The following is an 11,137-nucleotide window of genomic DNA, read 5'->3' on the forward strand; positions in this document are numbered from 1 at the left end:
ACCCTAAGCAAGCTATACCAAAAATACTTTTTTGCTTTACACTCTCATTACACTGGTGATACACCATTTCGAGTTTGGTTTGATTTGGAAAACTCCTTGACCCGATGAAAAAGAATTGTTTTTAAAATTCGCATAAATTTGCAATTCGCGAAATTCGGAAAACTCCGTATGAAAACCCCATTTTTTCCCTAGGCAAGCTATACCAAAAATACTTTTTGCTTTACACTCTCATTACACTAATGATACTCCATACCAAGTTTGGTTTGATTTTGACAACTCCTTGACCCGGTGGAAAAAAAATTATTTTTAAAATTCGCAAAATTTCGCAATTCGCGAAATTCGCAAAATTCCGTATGAAAACCCAATTTTTTCCCTAGGCAAGCTATACCAAAAAAACTTGTTTGCTTTACACTCTCATTACGCTGGTGATACTCCGTACCACGTTTGGTTTGATTTGGACAACTTCTTAACCCGATGAAAAAGAACTAATTTTAAAATTCCTTTTTCGCGAACTTCAAAAAGTGCCGTATGAAAACCCAACTTTTTCCTAGACAAGCTAAACCAAAAATACTTTTTTGCTTTACACTGTAATTACACTGGTGATAATCAATACCGAGTTTGGTTTGATTTGAACAACTCCTTGACCCGATGAAAAAGAAATATTTTAAAAATTCGCAAAAATTCGCAACTCGTGAAATTCGCAAATAATCGTTTGAGAACCCAATTTATTTTACTAGGTAAGCTAAGCTATACCAAAATCTTTCTGCCTTTCAATCTCATCACACTGATGATACACCATTCCAAGTTTGGTCTGATTTGGACAACTCCTTGACCCGATGAAAAAGAATTATTTTTAAAATTTGCAAAAATTCGTAATTCTCGACTTTCGCAAAATTCCGTATGAAAACCCAATTTTTTCCCTAGGCCAGCAATACCAAAATACATTACACTTTCATTACACTGGTGATACTCCATACCAAGTTTGGTTTGATTTGACAGTTCCTTGATCCGATGAAGAAGAATTATTTTTAAAATTCACAATTCGCGAAATTCGCAAAATTTCGTTTGAAAACTCAATTTTTTTCCTAGGCAAGCTAAGCTATACCAATTTATTTTTTTTGCTTTACACTCTCATTACACTGGTGATACACCATTTTGATTTTGGTTTGGTTTGGACAACTCCTTGAACCGATGAAAAAGAAGTTTTTTTTAAATTCTCAAAAATTCGCAATTCGCGAAATTCGCAAAATTCCGTATTGAAAACCTTTTTTCCCCAGGCAAGCTACACCAACAACTTTTTTGCTTTACACTCTGATTACACTGGTGATACTCCAAACGGAGTTTGGTTTGATTTGGACAACTCCTTGACCCGATGAAAATGAATTACTTTTAAAATTCGCAAAAATTCGCATTTCGTGAAACTCGCAAAATTCCTTATGAAAACCCATTTTTCTTCCTATGCAAGCTATACCAACAATTTTTTTTGCTCTACACTCTCATTACACTGGTGATACTCTCTGCCGCGTTTGGTTTGATTTGGACAACTCCTTGACCCGATGAAAATGAATTACTTTTAAAATTCGCAAAAATTCGCATTTCGTGAAACTCGCAAAATTCCTTATGAAAACCAAATATTTTCCTAGGCCAGCTGTACAAAAAATACTTTTTGCCTAACAATGTCGTTACACTGCTGATACTCCATACCGTGTATGGTTTGATTTGCACTCCTTGACCCGATGAAAAAGACCTATTTTTAAAATTCCGATTTCGCGAAAACCAAAAGTTCCGTATGAAATACCGACTTTTTTCCTAGGCAATTCATACCAAAAATTCTTTTTGCTTTACACTTTCATTACACTGGTGATAGTCCATACATAGTTTGGTTTGATTTGGACAACTCCTTGACTCGGTGAAAAAGAATTATTTTAAAAGTTCGCAAAAATTAGCAATTCGCGAATTTCACAAACTTCCGTATGAAAACCCAATTTTTTCCTTAGGCCAGTTCTACCAAAAATTCTTTTACACTCTTATTACACTGGTGGTACTCCACACCGAGTTTGGTTTTAGTTGGACAACTCCTTGACCCGATGAAAACGAATTATTTATAAAACTCGCAAAAAAATTCGCAATTCGCGAAATTCGCAAAATTCCATATGAAAACCCAATTTTTTGCTAAAAAAGCTATACCAAAAATTCTTTTAGCTTTACACATTCATACACTGGTGATACTCCATACCGATTTTGGTTCAATTTGAACAACTCCTGGACCCGATGAAAAAGACCTGTTTTTAAAAATCCTTTATCGCGAAATTCAAAAGCTCCGTATGAAATTCTTACTTTTTTTAGGCAAGCTATACCAAAAATTCTTTTTTTTATTTTCTTATAACCCTGGTGATATTCCTTACCAAGTTTGGTACGATTTGGACAACTCCTTCACCCGATGAAAAAGAACTATTTTTAAAATTCGCAAAAATTCGCAATTCGCGAAACTCGCAAAATTCCGTATGAAAACCCAATTTTTTCCTTAGGCTAGCTATACCAAAAATACTTTTTGCTTTACACTCTCATTACACTGGTGATACTCGATACCAGGACTGGTGGTACTCCACAACGAGTTTGGTTTGATTTGGACAACTCCTCCACCCGATGAAAAAGATTTATTTTTAAAATTCGCAATTCGCGAAACTCGCAAAATTCCGTATGAAAACCCAATTATTTCCTTTGGCTAGAAATAACACAATTACTTTTTGCTTTACTCTTTCATTACGCTGCTGATACTCCATACCGAGTGTGGTTTGATTTGCACAACTCCTTGAACCGATGAAAAAGGCCTATTTTTAAAATTCCTTTTTTGCGAAATTCAAAAGTTCCGTGTGAAAAACTAACTTTTTTCCTAGGCTAGCACAACCAAAAACACTTTTTGCTTTACGCTCTCATTACACTGGTGGTACTCCACACCGAGTTTGGTTTTATTTGGACAACTCCTTGACCCAATGAAAATGAATTATTTTCAAAATTCCTTTTTCGCGAAAACCAAAAGTTCCGTATGAAATACCGACTTTTTTCCTAGGCAATTCATACCAAAAATTCTTTTTGCTTTTCACTTTCATTACACTGGTGATACTCCATACCGATTTTGGTTTGATTTGAAAACCTCCTTGACCCGATGAAAAAGACCTATTTTTAAAATTCCTTTTTCGCGAAATTCAAAAGTTCCGTATGAAATTCTAACATTTTTCCTAGGTAAGCTATACAAAAATTTCTTTTTGTTTTACACTCTCATTACACTGGTGATACTCGATACCAGGACTGGTGGTACTCCACAACGAGTTTGGTTTGATTTGGACAACTCCTCCACCCGATGAAAAAGATTTATTTTTAAAATTCGCAATTCGCGAAACTCGCAAAATTCCGTATGAAAACCCAATTATTTCCTTAGGCTAGATATAACACAAATACTTTTTGCTTTACTCTTTCATTACACTGCTGATACTCCATACCGAGTGTGGTTTGATTTGCACAACTCCTTGACCCGATGAAAAAGACCTATTTTTAAAATTCCTTTTTTGCGAAATTCAAAAGTTCCGTGTGAAAAACTAACTTTTTCCCTAGGCTAGCTCAACCAAAAAACCTTTTGCTTTACGCTCTCATTACACTGGTGGTACTCCACACCGAGTTTGGTTTTATTTGGACAACTCCTTGACCCGATGAAAATGAATTATTTTTAAAATTACTTTTTCGCGAAAACCAAAAGTTCCGTATGAAATACCGACTTTTTTCCTAGGCAATTCATACCAAAAATTCTTTTAGCTTTACACTTTCATTACACTGGTGATATTCCATACCAAGTTTGGTTTGATTTGGACAACTCCTTCACCCGATGAAAAAGAATCATTTTTAAATCTCGCAAAAATTCGCAAAATTCCGTATGAAAACCCAATTTTTTTCTTAGGACAGTTCTATCAAAAATTCGTTACTCAATAACGAGTTTGGTTTGATTTGGACAACTCCTTGACCCGATGAAAAAGAATTATTTTTAAAATTCTAAAATTTCGCAATTCGCGAAACTCGCAAAATTCCGTTTTAAAACCCGTTTTTTTTCCTAGTCAAGCTACACCAACAACTTTTTTGCTTTACACTCTAATTACACTGGTGATACTCAGTACCAAGTTTTGTTTGATTTGGACAACTCTTTGATCCGCTGAAAAATAATTTTTTTTAAATTTCTTTTTCGCGAAATTCAAAAAGTTCTATATGAAAACCCAACTTTTTTCCTAGGCAAGCTAAACCAAAAAAACTTTTTGCTTTACACTGTCATTACACTGGTGATACTCCATACCACGTTTGGTTTGATTGGGACAACTCCTTAACCCGATGAAAAAGACAGTATTTTTAAAGTTCCTTTTTCGCGAAATTCAAAAAGTTCTGTATGAAAACCCAACTTTTTTCCGAGGCAAGCTACCCCAAAAAAAAAACACTTTCTGCTTTACACTGTCATTACACTGGTGATATTCAATGCCGAGTTTGGTTTGATTTGGACAACTCCTTGACCCGATGAAAAAGAATTATTTTTAAAATTCCCAAAAATTCGCAATTCGTGAAACTCGCAAAATTCCTTATGAAAACCCATTTTTCTTCCTATGCAAGCTATACCAACAATTTTTCTGCTTTACAATCTCATTACACTGGTGATACTCCATGCCGCATTTGGTTTGATTTGGACAACTCCTTAACCCGATGAAGAAGACAATATTTTTAAAGTTCCTTTTTCGCGAAATTCAAAAAGTTCTGTATAAAAACACAACTTTTTTCCGAGGCAAGCTACCCCAAAAACACTTTCTGCTTTGCAATTTCATTACACAGGTGGTACTCCCTACCGCGTTCGGTTTGATTTGGACAACTCTTTGACCCGATGAAAAAGAATTATTTTTAAAATTCTCAAAAAATCGCAGTTCTCGAAATTCGCAAAATTCCGTATTAAAACCCATTTTTTTTCCTAGGCAAGCTATACCAACAAATTTTTTTTCTTTACACTCTCATTACACTGGTGATACTCCATGCCGCATTTGGTTTGGTTTGGACAACTCCTTAACCCGATGAAAAAGACAATATTTTTAAAGTTCCTTTTTCGCGAAATTCAAAAAGTTCGTATGAAAAATTAACTTTTTTTCCTAGGCAAGTTATACCAAAAATACTTTTTGCTTTACACTTTCATTACACTGGTGATACTCGATACCGGATTGGTTTGAATTGAACAAATCCTTGAACCGATGAAAAAGACCTATTTTTAAAATTCCTTTTTCGCGAACTTCAAAAGTTCCGTATGGAATACCAACTTTTTTCCTAGGCAAGATATACCAAAAATTCTTTTTGATTTACACTCTCATTACACTGGTGATACAACATACCAAGCTGGGTTTGATTTTGACAACTCTTTGACCCGATGAAAAAGAACTATTTTTAAAATTCGGAAGAATTCGCATTTCGCGAAATTCGCAAAATTCCGTATGAAAAACCAATTTTTTTTCTAGGCAAGCTATACCAAAAGTTTTTTTTGCCTAACACTTTTTTCCGAGGCAAGCTACCCCAAAAACACTTTCTGCTTTGCATTTTCATTACACTGGTGATATTCAAAGCCGAGTTTGGTTTGATTTGGACTACTCCTTGACCCGATGAAAATTTATTTTTCGCGAAATTCAAAAAGTTCTATATGAAAACCCAACCTTTTTCCTAGGCAAGCTCAACCAAAAATACTTTTTGCTTTACACTGTCATTACACTGGTGATACTCCATACCGCGTTTGGTTTGATTTGGACAACTCCTTAACCCGATGAAAAAGACAATATTTTTAAAGTTCCTTCTTCGCGAAATTCAAAAAGTTCTGTATGAAAAACCAACTTTTTTCCGAGGCTAGCTAGCCCAAAAACACTTTCTGCTTTACACTGTCATTACACTGGTGATATTCAATGCCGAGTTTGGTTTGATTTGGACAACTCCTTGACCCGATGAAAACGAATTATTTTCAAAATTCCCAAAAATTCGCAATTCGTGAAACTCGCAAAATTCCGTATGAAAACCCATTTTTCTTCCTATGCAAGCTATACCAACAATTTTTTTTGCTCTACACTCTCATTACACTGGTGATACTCTCTGCCGCGTTTGGTTTGATTTGGACAGCTCCTTAACCCGATGAAAAAGACCTATTTTTAAAATTCCTTTTTCGCGAAATTCAAAAAGTTCTTCATAAAAAACTCAACTTTTCTCCTAGGCAAGCTAAACCAAAAGTACTTTTTGCTTTAAACTTTCGTTACACTGGTGATACTCAATGCCAAGTTTGGTTTGATTTGGACAACTCATTGACCCGATGAAAACGAATTATTTTTAAACTTCCCAAAAATTCGCAATTCACGAAATTCGCAAAATTCCGTATGAAAACCCAAATTTTTTCCTAGGCAAGCCATACCAAAACATTTTTTTGCTTTACACTCTCATTACATTGGTGATACTCCATACCGCGTTTGGTTTGATTTGGACAACTCCTTAAACCGATGAAAAAGACATATTTTTAAAATTTTCACGAAATTCAAAAAGTTCTGTATGAAACCCAACCTTTTTCCTAGGCAGGCTAAACCAAAAATACTTTTTGCTTTACACTGTCATTTCACTGGTGATACTCAATGCCGAGTTTGGTTTGATTTGGACAACTTCTAGACCCGATGAAAAAGAATTATTTTTAAAATTCCCAAAAATTCGCAATTCGTGAAACTCGCAAAATTCCGTATGAAAACCCATTTTTCTTCCTATGCAAGCTATACCAAAAACTTTTTTTGCTCTACACTCTCATTACACTGGTGATACTCCCTACCGCGTTTGGTTTGATTTGGACAGCTCCTTAACCCGATGAAAAAGACCTATTTTTGAAATTCCTTTTTCGCGAAATTCAAAAAGTTCTTTATAAAAAACCCAACTTTTCTCCTAGGCAAGCTAAACCAAAAGTACTTTTTGCTTTACACTTTCATTACACTGGTGATACTCAATGCCGAGTTTGGTTTGATTTTGGAAACTCACTGACACGATGAAAATGAATTATTTTTAAAATTCTCAAAAAATCGCAATTCACGAAATTCGCAAAATTCCGTATGAAACCCGAATTTTTTCCTAGGCAAGCCATACCAAAACAATTTTTTGCTTTACACTCTCATTACATTGGTGATACTCCATAGCGCGTTTGGTTTGATTTGGACAACTCCTTAAACCGATGAAAAAGACATATTTTTAAAATTCCTTTTTCACGAAATTCAAAAAGTTCTGTATGAAACCCAACCTTTTTCCTAGGCAGGCTACACCAAAAATACTTTTTGCTTTACACTGTCATTTCACTGGTGATACTCAATGCCGAGTTTGGTTTGATTTGGACAACTTCTAGACCCGATGAAAAAGAAATATTTTTAAAACTCTAAAAAAATTCGCAATTCGCGAAATTCGCAAAGTTCCGTAAGAAAACCCATTTTTCCTAGGCAAGCCATACCAAAACATTTTTTCGCTTTACACTCTCATTACACTGGTAATACTCAATACCGAGTTTGGTTTGATTTGGATAACTCCTTAACGCGATGAAAAAGAACTATTTTTGAAATTCCTTTCTCGCGAAATTCAAAAAGTTCTGTATAAAAACCCAACCTTTTTCCTAGACAAGATAAACCAAAAATACTTTTTGCTTTACACTGTCATTACACTGGTGATACTCAGTGCCGAGTTTGGTTTGATTTGGACAATTTCTTGACCCGACGAAAAAGAATTATTTTTAAAATTCTCAAAAATTCGCGATTCGCGAAATTCGCATAATTTGGTATGAAAACCCATTTTTTTCCTGGACAAGCTATACCAACCACTTTTTTGCCTTACACTTTCATTACACTGGGAATACTTAATACCGAGTTTGATTTGATTTGGACAATTCCTTGACCCGACGAAAAAGAATTGTTTTTAAAATTCACACAAATTCGAATTCGCGAAATTCGCAAAACACCGTATGAAAACCCATTTTTTTCATAGACAAGCTATACCAACAACTTTTTTGCTTTACATTCTCATTACACTGGTGATACTCCGTACCGCGTTTGGTTTGATTTGGACAGCTCCTTAACCCGATGAAAAAGACTTTTTTTTAAAATTCCTTTTTCGCGAAATTCAAAAAGTTCATTATAAAAAACCCAACTTTTCTCCTAGGCAAGCTAAACCAAAAGTACTTTTTGCTTTACACTTTCATTACACTGGTGATACTCAATGCCGAGTTTGGTTTGATTTTGGCAGCTCCCTGACACGATGAAAAAGAATTATTTTTAAAATTCTCAAAAACTCGCAATTCGCGAAATTCGCAAAGTTCCGTAAGAAAACCCATTATTTCCCGGGCAAGCTATACCAACAATTTTTTCGCTTTACACTCTCATTACACTGGTAATACTCATTGCCGAGTTTGGTTTGATTTGGATAACTCCTTAACCCGATGAAAAAGAACTATTTTTGAAATTCCTTTCTCGCGAAATTCAAAAAGTTCTGTATAAAAACCCAACCTTTTTCCTAGGCAAGATAAACCAAAAATATTTTTTGCTTTACACTGTCATTACACTGGTGATACTCAGTGCCGATTTTGGTTTGATTTGGACAATTTCTTGACCCGACGAAAAAGAATTATTTTTAAAATTCTCAAAAATTCGCGATTCGCGAAATTCGCATAATTTGGTATTAAAACCCATTTTTTTCCTGGGCAAGCTATACCAACCACTTTTTTGCCTTACACTTTCATTACACTGGGGATACTTAATACCGAGTTTGATTTGATTTGGACAATTCCGTGACCCGACGAAAAAGAATTGTTTTTAAAATTCACACAAATTCGCAATTCGCGAAATTCGCAAAACACCGTATGAAAACCCATTTTTTTCATAGACAAGCTATACCAACAACTTTTTTGCTTTACACTCTCATTACACTGCTGATACTCCGTACCGCGTTTGGTTTGATTTGGACAGCTCCTTAACCAGATGAAAAAGACCTTTTTTTAAAATTCCTTTTTCGCGAAATTCAAAAAGTTCTTTATAAAAAACCCAACTTTTCTCCTAGGCAAGCTAAACCAAAAGTACTTTTTGCTTTACACTTTCATTACACTGGTGATACTCAATGCCGAGTTTGGTTTGATTTTGGCAGCTCCCTGACACGATGAAAAAGAATTATTTTTAAAATTCTCAAAAACTCGCAATTCCCGAAGTTCGCAAAGCACCGTATGAAAACCCATTTTTTTCCTAGGCAAGCCATACCAAAAAATTTTTTTGCTTTACACTCTCATTACACTGGTGATACTCCATACCGGGTTTGGTTTGATTTGGACAACTCCTTAACCCGATGAAAAAGACATATTTTTAAAATTCCTTTTTCACGAAATTCAAAAAGTTCTGTATGAAACCCAACCTTTTTCCTAGGCAGGCTAAACCAAAAATACTTTTTGTTTTACACTGTCATTTCACTGGTGATACTCAATGCCGAGTTTGGTTTGATTTGGACAACTTCTAGACCCGATGAAAAAGAATTATTTTTAAAACTCTAAAAAAATTCGCAATTCGCGAAATTCGCAAAGTACCGTAAGAAAACCCATTTTTTCCCGGGCAAGCTATACCAACAATTTTTTCGCTTTACACTCTCATTACACTGGTAATACTCAATACCGGGTTTGGTTTGATTTGGACAACTCCTTAACCCGATGAAAAAGACATATTTTTAAAATTCCTTTTTCACGAAATTCAAAAAGTTCTGTATGAAACCCAACCTTTTTCCTAGGCAGGCTTAACCAAAAATACTTTTTGTTTTACACTGTCATTTCACTGGTGATACTCAATGCCGAGTTTGGTTTGATTCGGACAATTTCTTGACCCGACGAAAAAGAACTATTTTTAAAATTCTCAAAAATTCGCGATTCGCGAAATTCGCATAAATTGGTATGAAAACCCATTTTTTTTCCTGGGCAAGCTCTACCAACCACTTTTTTGCCTTACACTTTCATTACAATGGGGATACTTAATACCGAGTTTGATTTGATTTGGACAATTCCTTGACCCGACGAAAAAGAATTGTTTTTAAAATTCACACAAATTCGCAATTCGCGAAATTCGCAAAACACCGTATGAAAACCCATTTTTTTCATAGACAAGCTATACCAACAACTTTTTTGCTCTACACTCTCATTACACTGGTGATACTCCATGCTGCGTTTGGTTTGATTTGGACAACTCCTTGACCCGATGAAAAAGATTTATTTTTAAAATTCTCAAAAATTCGCAATTCGCGAAATTCGCAAAACAACGTATGAAAACCCATTTTTTTCAAAGACAAGCTATACCAACAACTTTTTTGCTCTACACTCTCATTACACTGGTGATACTCCATGCTGCGTTTGGTTTGATTTGGACCAGTCCTTGACCCGATGAAAAAGATTTATTTCTAAAATTCTCAAAAATTCGCAATTCGCGAAATTCGCAAAAATCCGTATGAAAACCCAAAATTTTTCCTAGGCAAGCTATACCAAAACATCTTTTTGCTTTACACTCTCATTACACTGGTGATACTCCATTTCGAGTTTGGTTTGATTTGGACAACTCCTTAACCCGATGAAAAAGACATATTTTTAAAATTCCTTTTTCACGAAATTCAAAAAGTTCTGTATGAAACCCAACCTTTTTTCTAGGCAGGCTAAACCAAAAGTACTTTTTGCTTTACACTGTCATTTCACTGGTGATACTCAATGCCGAGTTTGGTTTGATTTGGACAACTTCTAGACCCGATGAAAAAGATTTATTTTTAAAACTCTAAAAAAATTCGCAATTCGCGAAATTCGCATAATTTGGTATGAAAACCCATTTTTTTTTCTAGACAAGCTATACCAACAACCTTTTGGCTATACACTGTCATTACACTGGTGATATTCAATACCGAGTTTTGTTTGATTTGGACAACTTCTTGACCCGAAGAAAAAAAATTCTAAAATTCTCAAAAATTCGCAATTCGCGAAATTCGCAAAATTCCGTATGAAAACCCATTTTTTTTCCTAGGCAAGCTATACCAACAACTTTTTTGCTTTACACTC

The sequence above is a fragment of the Convolutriloba macropyga genome, chromosome 7 (assembly GCF_964194025.1).
Source record: "Convolutriloba macropyga chromosome 7, txConMacr16.3, whole genome shotgun sequence".
Taxonomy (NCBI): domain Eukaryota; kingdom Metazoa; phylum Xenacoelomorpha; order Acoela; family Convolutidae; genus Convolutriloba; species Convolutriloba macropyga.